Source organism: Geospiza fortis, unplaced genomic scaffold, assembly GCF_000277835.1.
Source record: "Geospiza fortis unplaced genomic scaffold, GeoFor_1.0 scaffold229, whole genome shotgun sequence".
In the NCBI taxonomy this organism is placed as follows: Eukaryota; Metazoa; Chordata; class Aves; order Passeriformes; family Thraupidae; genus Geospiza; species Geospiza fortis.
Genome location: NW_005054357.1, coordinates 1218570 through 1228834, shown reverse-complemented (window position 1 = coordinate 1228834; position 10265 = coordinate 1218570).

Here is a 10265-nt window from a genome sequence, read left to right as displayed (position 1 = left end):
AGAAAAGGAAAGCAGCAAAATTTCCATTTGTGAGAGAGCAGGAAACTGATAAGGGAGAAATAATGGATTGAAATCAAACAGCTGCTTCAGAAAGTGACGAGGCTTTCAGAATCAGCACCTGAAAACTTAGGAATGAAGAAAACAAAAATAATTCCCAGCTGAAGAAGAGACAAAGAAGATAACCCTCCCATAGGAGCACAGCATGATAAGTAGCCACAGGGAGAATCAGTGTGATCAGTCAGAAAGGCAGGAGAGTTATTAGCTTAGCCCTGAACCTCCTACTTAATGTGGGGCCAGTGGTGATAGTTAACAGACCCTGGCTAAGGTGACAAGCTTTGGACCTGCTTGAGGAAATCCAATTGAGAAGCAGCCATGAGGAACAACAAGCCAGAAACAGATGTTTCAGCTACTAGGATGTGCACACATTTAACCTGAATATGTAGAAAAAAATATTATTTTCTATAGATAGTGATTTCATCTCCTTCTGCAGCTCAGGTACTGTCAGATCTTATTATCCACAGGTAAAATGCTTCCTTCACATTTTGGAATAGATCTTAAATTCAAGCAGAACTGTTTGAGTCGTGGCTACTGAATAAAGGATCAAAGGCACTGGATTAATATTCTGAAGATAATTTTAGTATTCAAGCAAAACAAGGCTAAAGTCATGGGGATACAAAAAGTGAAATTTCAACAACTAAAATAACTACTAATCCCCATTTAACCCAGCATAAACCATGGGAAAGCCAAAGCTTTCTTTCAGCTGTCAATTCATATTTAGGCAACTAAATTTGCTCACATGTACATGTATCAATAAATATCCAGACTACTGCCAAAATGGGACAGGAACAGGTTTGTCAGGAGCTAATTACACTCAAAGGCAATTTTGCCAAATACAACAAACAAAATGTCAGACTTTAGCTGGCCTTTTGTGCATCTCTGGGTTCCACAGCACATGAAGGAGAATACAAAAGCCCTATGGGATGTTAATATCATATATACAACATATAGTCTGGTGCACATTTCCCTTTGCAGTTCTATAAAACTCATTAACATTCATGAAAACTAGATATGCACCTCAAGAGGAGAAAATGCCCTAATAGGTGGATTTTTACAAGAAATTTACTGTTCTCAACACAACACATGCCTGTCCCAGATTTCAAACACATCCCATTTTAGGGGCATACAACATCCCTAAATAGTTACTGCTAAATTTGTTTATGGTTCTACATTAAAAAGTAAAATAAATAAAACATGCATAACAGAAATGAATACCACTGAATGTCTACAAAAGCCTATCTCTGAGCACATATGGAACAGTGAAATATCTTTGCAAACAACATTTTTTCCTATGTCTCTCTTAACTTCCAAGCTTATATAGCTTCAGAGGGTAAGAGCAACTTAAGCTACTCTTTCAACCTCTTAAATTTCTGTCTTGAAAATAAGTTAAAGCGATATAAATTTGTGTTCTCTTTTGCTGCCATTTCCAAAGAAAATAGCCTCAGTCATTTCCAAGATAATAAAATAAGAAGTCCCTGACAAAAGTTGGATTTTTTTCATGGAACCATAGAATCCTTTACTGTTGGAAAGATCTTTGAGTTTATTCATTGCTTCTAGTTAGAGTGTAATAAATTACTCTGATATTTAACTGAAAACAAAACCAAGGATGTTTTCAGCTGCCTTTCTCCATTTAAATAATATCATGGGGGCAAGGAAGGATTAGTACATAAATTTTAAAACTTCTTCTGAGTTCTAAATTCTCAAAAAATTGCTAGTTTTCCAAATTACAAGCACTAAGGTTTGACATAAGGATTTACAAATTATTGTTAAATATACCCTAATAGCACATTGTTTCTCATGAATCCAAAGCAAAACTTTTTTTAAAATATGCAGTCAGCTTATTTTAAATAACAATAATCTTAAGAACATTTCGAGAAGAAGTTTCCTCATGATGTAGCTTCTACTTCAGAAGAACTCAGTGGTCAGAAGACCCTGGCTCTTCTGACTCTACCTCTCTTTTCAGATATACTTAAGTATTTTATTTCACCCACTTCAAGAAGCTACAAGTATCTTCTAGCAGAACAATAGTACAGCCTCCCTAAAATACAACAGATTAAAAAAATATGTGTTAAACCTTCGACTGAATAAAATATCTCCTTTGCTTGCATGTAAATGTGCAATTCCAGTTATTCTCCTCTCTTATTTCTGCCCTCATATCATGAAAATATTGTCTTTATGAACAAAGATTGTGTTAAACAATTGTCCATTTGATATATGTAAATAAATAGACATCAAGAAATAAAACATCATGTTCTAAAGCAGAGTAATTAATGTAAAAAATACACTAACCTTTGAAATCCAAGTAAACTGCCAAAATAAAATCAAATATGTAAAAAAGTTTGTATCTCTTCTTAATTATTTTCATTACCTCCATGTAATATTTCCTTACATTTTAAGAAACCGAAAGCATAACATGGTAGAAAAACTAAAATAAAGCTGGTATCTAACAGCAAACATGCCAAGTTTCCTGCAAAGTTCAACCATTACAATAACAACATACAAGAAAGGGTAGGCGTGCCTGCAGGAAATCTAGAGATGCTGGGCTTTCACCACAGCAGCAGACTATATCTGTTGTACACTGTGTGTTGAACCATCCATCCCTATGTGTCTTTACTGAACACCACACAGATGCTCTAAAACATTTAATATAAAGCATACAACAAAACATAAAAGCAGACATAATACCATTGTCAACAATGATAGGCCATGAAGACTTCTAAGAGCAAGAAAACCACAGAATAGGAAAAAGCATCAGAAATGAACCCCTACTCCTTGAACCCCTACTCCTTGAAATCAACTTTTCTTTTTCAGGATGGGTGAGAACGTAATAATAGATAACTGGCATTCATATGGTACTTCATGTACAATTCTCTGCACTGAGGAAAATGGGAAATTTTCATTATTCATATCTTATACTTGAAAAAACTGAGAGACAATGCAGTCATGCAAGAAATATCAGAGTATCTACCCTGAATTTCACCAGCCCAGGAGATCAGGGCAGGGGTAAATAAAACCAGGACATTCTAGCTTCTACGACCTTCCTCATGAATAAGGGGTGAGAGGGTTGATTAGCACACCACCACTGCAAGCTGCCTTGGCACCTCACATGTCTTGCTTATAGCTGGGTCTACATAAGGCAGGTTTTGGCACATTCAATTCCAGCCCATTCAACAGTTCAATTCCTTATTTTGAAAAAAAATTATATTAAATCTAAAGTGTATGAGGGAATCTTCTTCCCAGCACTTTGCTCCAATAGAAGTCTATCACAGCATATGCCACAGCACATGTCACAGTTGAGATGGCCGCCAGACACAGAGTGTCACCATACAATTTCAGAAAGTTTCAACCCACACAGGGTAACACCTCACCTCATCAGAAGGCTTCAGGCATCTGCCCACCCAGAGCAACACCAAACCACTTCAGAAGGCTGCAAACTCTGCCCTTCTTGCTCTTTGTCCCAACCTTTTATCCCCTCCTGTTGATGCACTGCACCTGTGTGCCCTCTGCTCCCTTTGGTGGTTGGTCAGTGCCCCTGGGCACTCCATGGCTCATTGCTGTCAGTGCTGCTCACAGCTGCACCTACTGGGGATGAGGCTCTGGTGCAGCTCCACTCCCGATTACCACAAACTGTGTGCCTACAGAAGTCCAGTCACTCCCACATAGGGCAGCTGGAACTCTGCAAATATAATGGACAATTATCCAAAGTCACAGAGGAAGCCAGGGTTTCCTCTGCCCCCAGATTGCGATTCTGTGGGACTTCCAACACTGCTAAACTGCTTCACCAGCATGGTGATAAACTCCAAGTAGCCACATATCATCCCCATCAACAGGTGGAGAAATTAATGGCAAGGAAAATTACCAAATGTGCAAAATTGATTGTAACCATTTAAGTACTAACCAATGCATGGCCCTGGTTTTCTTGCCTCCCAGTGACTGGTTTTACACAGCTACCAGATAACTTCCAAGTGATTGTCAGAAGTTTCTTTAACTGAAAGAGCTGAGATTAGAACAGACACTTGATTTCACTATCTGCCAGACTGTACTGCTGTGTTCCCCATGTCATTTCCATGTTTTTTCTGGTTCTATATTAGGCACTAGATTTGGACTGCAAATAAAATTTTTTCTTCAAAATTCAATGAAATGAAGAGTTATTTCCTAGTTCTTTGTTATTTATTTTTTGGCTGTAGCTAATCTGGCTTCTAATTTTCAAATGAATTCTTTTAAATTTCTATTTCAGGACTTCTAGAAGATTCAATAAGGATAAGATGATTAGGATCTAAAAAATAATCAGCATTCATATCATTCATATGAAATCTTATGTGCCTCTGACAGGATCTAAACCATATATTTGCTTGAAATATTCCAAAGAATAGTTATACAATGGGGTTTTTTTGGTCAGAAAGTAGACACGAGTCACACACCACATCCAGGATAACAGAATCATCTTTAATGCAGCAGGCAAAGACCTAAAAGAAAATCAAAGGATGAAAGTGTAATTGTTTTTTTTCTCTTTCATTAATTTGGGAGGATTTTAAAAAAATCACGGAACAAATGCTTTCATTGTAAAGGTAGAGGCTAAAATACCCTCAAAAATGGAAGGCAGTTCCACCTCAACATGATGAGTGTCACTTTGTGGCTCATATACAAGTCCATCTTATTTGGCACTGAAGAAGTGTCACGGGACGGTGAAAAACCCACAGACCCCCAGTACATTGGTGCCATCATGTCTACTGTGCCTGACACAAAGAACTGAAGTCCACAAAGAAGGAAACAAGGAGAAAGTGAATATCATCTCCAAATGTCCTTGCTTTTGTGTGCTTCAGTCAGATTCTATTGTCATTTGTTGGGCAATCAGGCTAAGACCCCTTTGTTTTCAACGCTACTCAAAATATAATTTCCTGATCTAATCCTGTTTGTTACCAGTATGAACATTTGTGACCCGACAAGGTATCCTGGCGACATTAATGACCCGAACATTAATCCTTAAAAGGCATTATGTCAGTTTACTGATGCAGGTTCATTTTTGCCTCCAAATAATCAAACTAAACAGCACCTCCTTCCCTCAAATAAGGAAGTCATAAACATCAAAATAGGAGAGTGACTGGAAATTTATAAAATTAAACTTAAATGCCTTTTCCTTACACAAAAAAAAGGAAGATGAATCTTTTATCATCACCCTCCTCTCTTCCCCCTCCAAAAAGAAAATTATATCTACACAATCTCCCAGTAACGCCTTTCTTAACTTGATGATCTGTTGCTTTGACATCTTTGGGCATTATGTGTTTCACGGAGTATTGTATCAAATAGAAACAACAGAAATAAATTTCAAACCCAAGTAATTTAGATCTGTAGCTGAAATGCAGATGCATGTGTCTCACAAATGAGTGGTGTGTTTAAAGTACAAAGTTGATTGACACATGCTTTCACTTAATGATGGTAATTACGAAGAATAACAACTCCAAGCCACATCTGTTCAATGTAACAATCTTGTTGTGCTATGCAGATTACACTGAGAGCTGTCAGAAATGCCAATTTTACCACAAATCATGCATAAGCACATTTGTAAGACAAGAAACAGATTAATAAGCATCAACACTTTTCTGTAAACACTTGTTGAAGAGAATAAAAGCTGTTAGCACTAAGGAAATGATACAACAGTGGATGCTTTCTCTATCAAGCTTGAAATAAGAAATCACAGGAAGGACAAAAGTGCAGGCTGAATTCCCAAAGAACAAGTCCCCCTGTAGCAGATAAAGATGTGGAAAACTTAACAATTACACTACATGTGAACAACATATAATCAAATTTTTTCTTTCCTTTTAATCAGTTCTCATTTAAAATATTCCATTTTGGCAGCACTAGATAGTACAGAAACAGGGAAATTTTAAGTTGCACTGAATTAAAATATCTTAAATATATATTTTTTTTTCAGAACATGCAAATCTAAATTGAAGCAAGACCCACTAAATAAAGAAAACCAAAAGCACAAAGTCATAAACCTATGGACTTCTTTATCATATCATAATTGTAGGTGCCTTTACTCAAAAGCTGTTCAAGATTCAGGGTCATGTTTTTTCTATAGCAAAGGAGCATGGAATTACAGACAAGCAGTCTCAGACAAGTCATTAATGTAAAATGACTTTGTTTGCTTTCCTATGCCAGAAGACATTACAAAATACAGCTGACAAACAATATAATCATAGAATAAATAAATAACATGATTTTACAAAACATCCTTAGATATATTCCTCTGCAAAATATAATTCAAAATTGAAATAAGACTTTTTTAGTCTCATTGAGAAGTAGTTTCTCACTGATGTGACTTAGTTGACTCTATATACAACACAGGAACTGTATATGCACTTATAATAGAAATTTAACAAATAATCTTTTTTAGTTGTGAGTATTTTTTTTCCCAAATAGTCTAAACTTATTCTTGTTCACAGACTGCCACAGTGGGTAAACTGTACACTACCTTGGTGGATCAGTTAAACATCTTGCAGATTTAGCTGGAGATGAGACCTTCTGTGTGCATCATTTGCTTTTCAATTCAGGTTTAATTTGCCTGAGTTGGATAAAAACATTTTTTTAATATTTATTGATAATGGTGAGATAGCTGCCTCAGGCATTTAAAGCATACAGAGAAGCCAAAATTATTTACAGCACCCAGAGATTTCATAAAAAGACTATTTACCACCTAAGTATTATAATCTACAAAACATCCAGAAAGAGTAGTACAGTTATTTTCATGCTCTAGGCTTATTCTCTTTCCAATAAAATCAACAAAATATTTTTGTAACTAATCACAGAAATCCAACAGAGCATTAAGTCTCATATCCCAAAAAGCACATAATTCCTGGGCTATCTTCCTCAAATCCATGAAGTTACATAAAAGGTTTGGCTCATTGAATGCCAGCTTAGAAGGGACCTCAGGGTCCCATCTTTATTTTGTATAAAATCTACATGCCTATAATTTTCTGTTCAAACTGCATGATTCCTATCAAACTACCCACATCAGGGATCACACTGGAGATCACAGTTCTCGTTAAGGAAACTATGGAAATACTTTCAAAGCACATTCAGAACTTCTAAAACCTGCATTTGAAAATCTTTTGAACATTAGAGAAAAAAAGGCAGCCACCAGGATTTTAAGCACGTAACAGCATTGCTTCTCTCAAGCCATTAGCAATAAAATTAACATTCAGGGGTTATTTATTGCAACTGTCAAGCAGCAGCAGCAGTGATATCTCTTAGCCAGCAGGTTTGCAAAGTGTGTTCCTATTCCAGCCAACATTGAAAGTTCTTGACTAAGGAGCCCACCTGCCCATCAGACCCATCATTTAACTCTCTCTTCAGGGTATGGCACAGCATGCTTCCTCCTGCGGGAGGAAAGGATTCTCTAACGTAATATTCTTCATCACAACAAATATGTGAGCCTGAACAAATTTTCTCAGCCACAGCTGCTTCTAGGGTATCTTGGCATTTGAGTAGATGATTTGCAGAAATTCCACTGGGAAGGAGGTACTTTAAAGGCTGCCAGAGAGTGTGATAGGGCCAGAAGAAGAGTGAAGAGGCACAGCTGTGACAGCTGAAAGCAGGATAAGCTTCCACTGATCTGTTTCTATGCTTATCACAACACCCATTAATCAATTCCAATCACAGCAGACCCACCAACTAAACTATACTCCACCTCTCAAAAACTGACTACTCAGCCTTGTAATCTTCCTGAAAAATTGTTCATCTGAAAAAATGTCAGAGGAGTACTGTATTATTTATTTTATTTTCAAAAACCTGCTATATTTACTTTTTTTTTTTAATTGATCAACAGTCAAAACATCCACAGGCCTTGCTTATCAAAATGGTTCAAAATTTTACTTGGATTTTTTTTGTGTGTGCAATTTTAAATTAAAAGAATTTCCCTTTTGCTTTCTCTAAGTTATACCATAGATGTGAATTTTAGTAAACTTGAGATCAACAGTAGACCTACAGTAGTGTATCCTTAAAACAACCTAGAATATAGTTTTATCTTATCTTTTAAAAATAATCTCTTTGCATATATAGTTCTTCATGAAAAAAAAAATTACATTAAAAATGCAGAATACATAAGTACATAGAATGTACCAAATTTCACTAATTGAAATATAAGTTGCTATATTTTGACTCATGGTAGATTTCCTATTATTTTTATAATTTGCTTTAATAAGTTTACTTCCCACTGACATTATTGCTACCATGAATTTGAGTTTTATTCTAAGCAGAGGGCTGAGGGGACCCCACTGACCACTGTTTGTATCTCCAGCTCACCTGATGTGCAAATTCTGCAAGTTTTGAAAGTGTAGGGAGCAGTCTAATTTTTTCAGTACCTGGATTGCAGTAATATTTGTTCACTAGACCAAGTGAGCAGGCAGTTCTCCAATTTGCTTGCTTGTTCACCCATTTTCTACTCCTTGCTGCATTTAATTCATGCTTTTGCCAGCCTCAGGCCCGTTCACACCAAAAGGTTGCAGTTTCAGATGTCACAACATCAGTGAATTAAAAGCAGAACAAGGAAAATTGCAAGTTCCCCACCATGTTAAAGGATAACAAGGGAGCACATTTCCACAGATTTTGGAAATCTCCCTGTGAAGGTGCTGATGAGAGCTGTGGGAGGAGTGGCAGCCCGCGGTATGTCACACAGCCCGCGGTGTGTCACACAGCCCGCGGTGACAGGCTGCAAGTGCTGAACTCTGCCTCAAAGAAAGCGCTTCAGCACCAGCCTGCCTACTTCAAGCTACTACTTGGAAGGATTAAGTGCACTTTGTGTATCTCTTTGCAGTGACAGTCTCAACCTTGCAAGGAGGTTTTCAAAATAAACAAATAGATTTAGAAGCCAGAGTCCCTTTACTATCTAATGGTATTTATGCACCTACAGAACATGGCAGGCTTTGCAAACCCTCCTATTATGATACACCACTTCAGTAACTTTCATATTTATGCAGCTGTCACACCATTAAATAACTATTATCTTATAAAGAGCTGTGTATTTTAATAGTGGTATGAGTTTACAAAAACTAGATGCCTGTTGTGGCATTTGTAAAATTTTCTAATTTCCATAGAATGGCACTGCTATTTCCAAGATTATATTACAAATGCATGTGGTTTATAGGGCTTCAAAGGGTGTATTTGCCCAGAGTTACTATTATTTACACAGTATCAACAGTTTTAAAGTTGATCCACAAGCAAAAGAAAGAGCTTAGCATAATTACTGTATTACAATGCAGAACATCAAACAGCACAATTTATAGTACTCACTTAAGTAGTAATTCACAATTACCACTGGCGTGGAACTTGCTTAACTTTTGAATTCTACCCTTTATTTAATAGGACAGCATCAACTATCTAAATGTCCAGGAAAGTCTTTCATGCCCATTTAAAATCTCTTTTATTACCAGAATTCTGAGAGTTCCTATATGCTGTTCATGTTCTCATATTATATCATAAGATCTATTTTTAGGCTTTTTTTTTTGGCAAATAGATGGCTATGCTGTATTTGCATTACAGAATGGACACAGTAACATGCTGTGGAAATTCTGAATTTAGAATCAAATCATGTAAATCCTATTATACTTTTAACTGAAATTGCTATTTATTTTAATATGCATTATCTTCCTACCTTTTGTCATATTCATTGTTTTGGAGATTTAAGGATTTTTTCCCCTCCCTTCAAAACAGATAGAACTCATTCTTCTTATAGATGGCATTTCTAGGAACAATAGCATTATTTAAAAATAGTATCTGTATAAATAAAAAATTTTAATTCTCAGACCCTGAAATAGTTTTCAAATTCAATTCCTCCTCTTCTCCCCTATGTTTCCAGTTCTAAAGTCCTTGGAAAATAAATTTCCTCTAAAATGGGAAACTACCTACCAAATAATAAGCATTTACAAAATCTAAATAATAAGAAATGTCTTGACCCAAGCAAATTCCTGATGCAGCCTCTGCATTAGTGAACTAAAAAAGTTTCACCCTTTTCAAACTACTCTTACAATCAGATTTTGCATTTACGTTATAATGGAAAAGTCAATACATTTCTCATGTAAAAATTAACAAGAAAGTCAAGGGGTAAAAATCAGCTTCCAGTGGGCAAAGTACAGGTTAAGAAAGTACAGGCACCATCCACTTAGCACTAATTATCCCATGAAGATGGGATATACTGGTGTGCTCTGGAT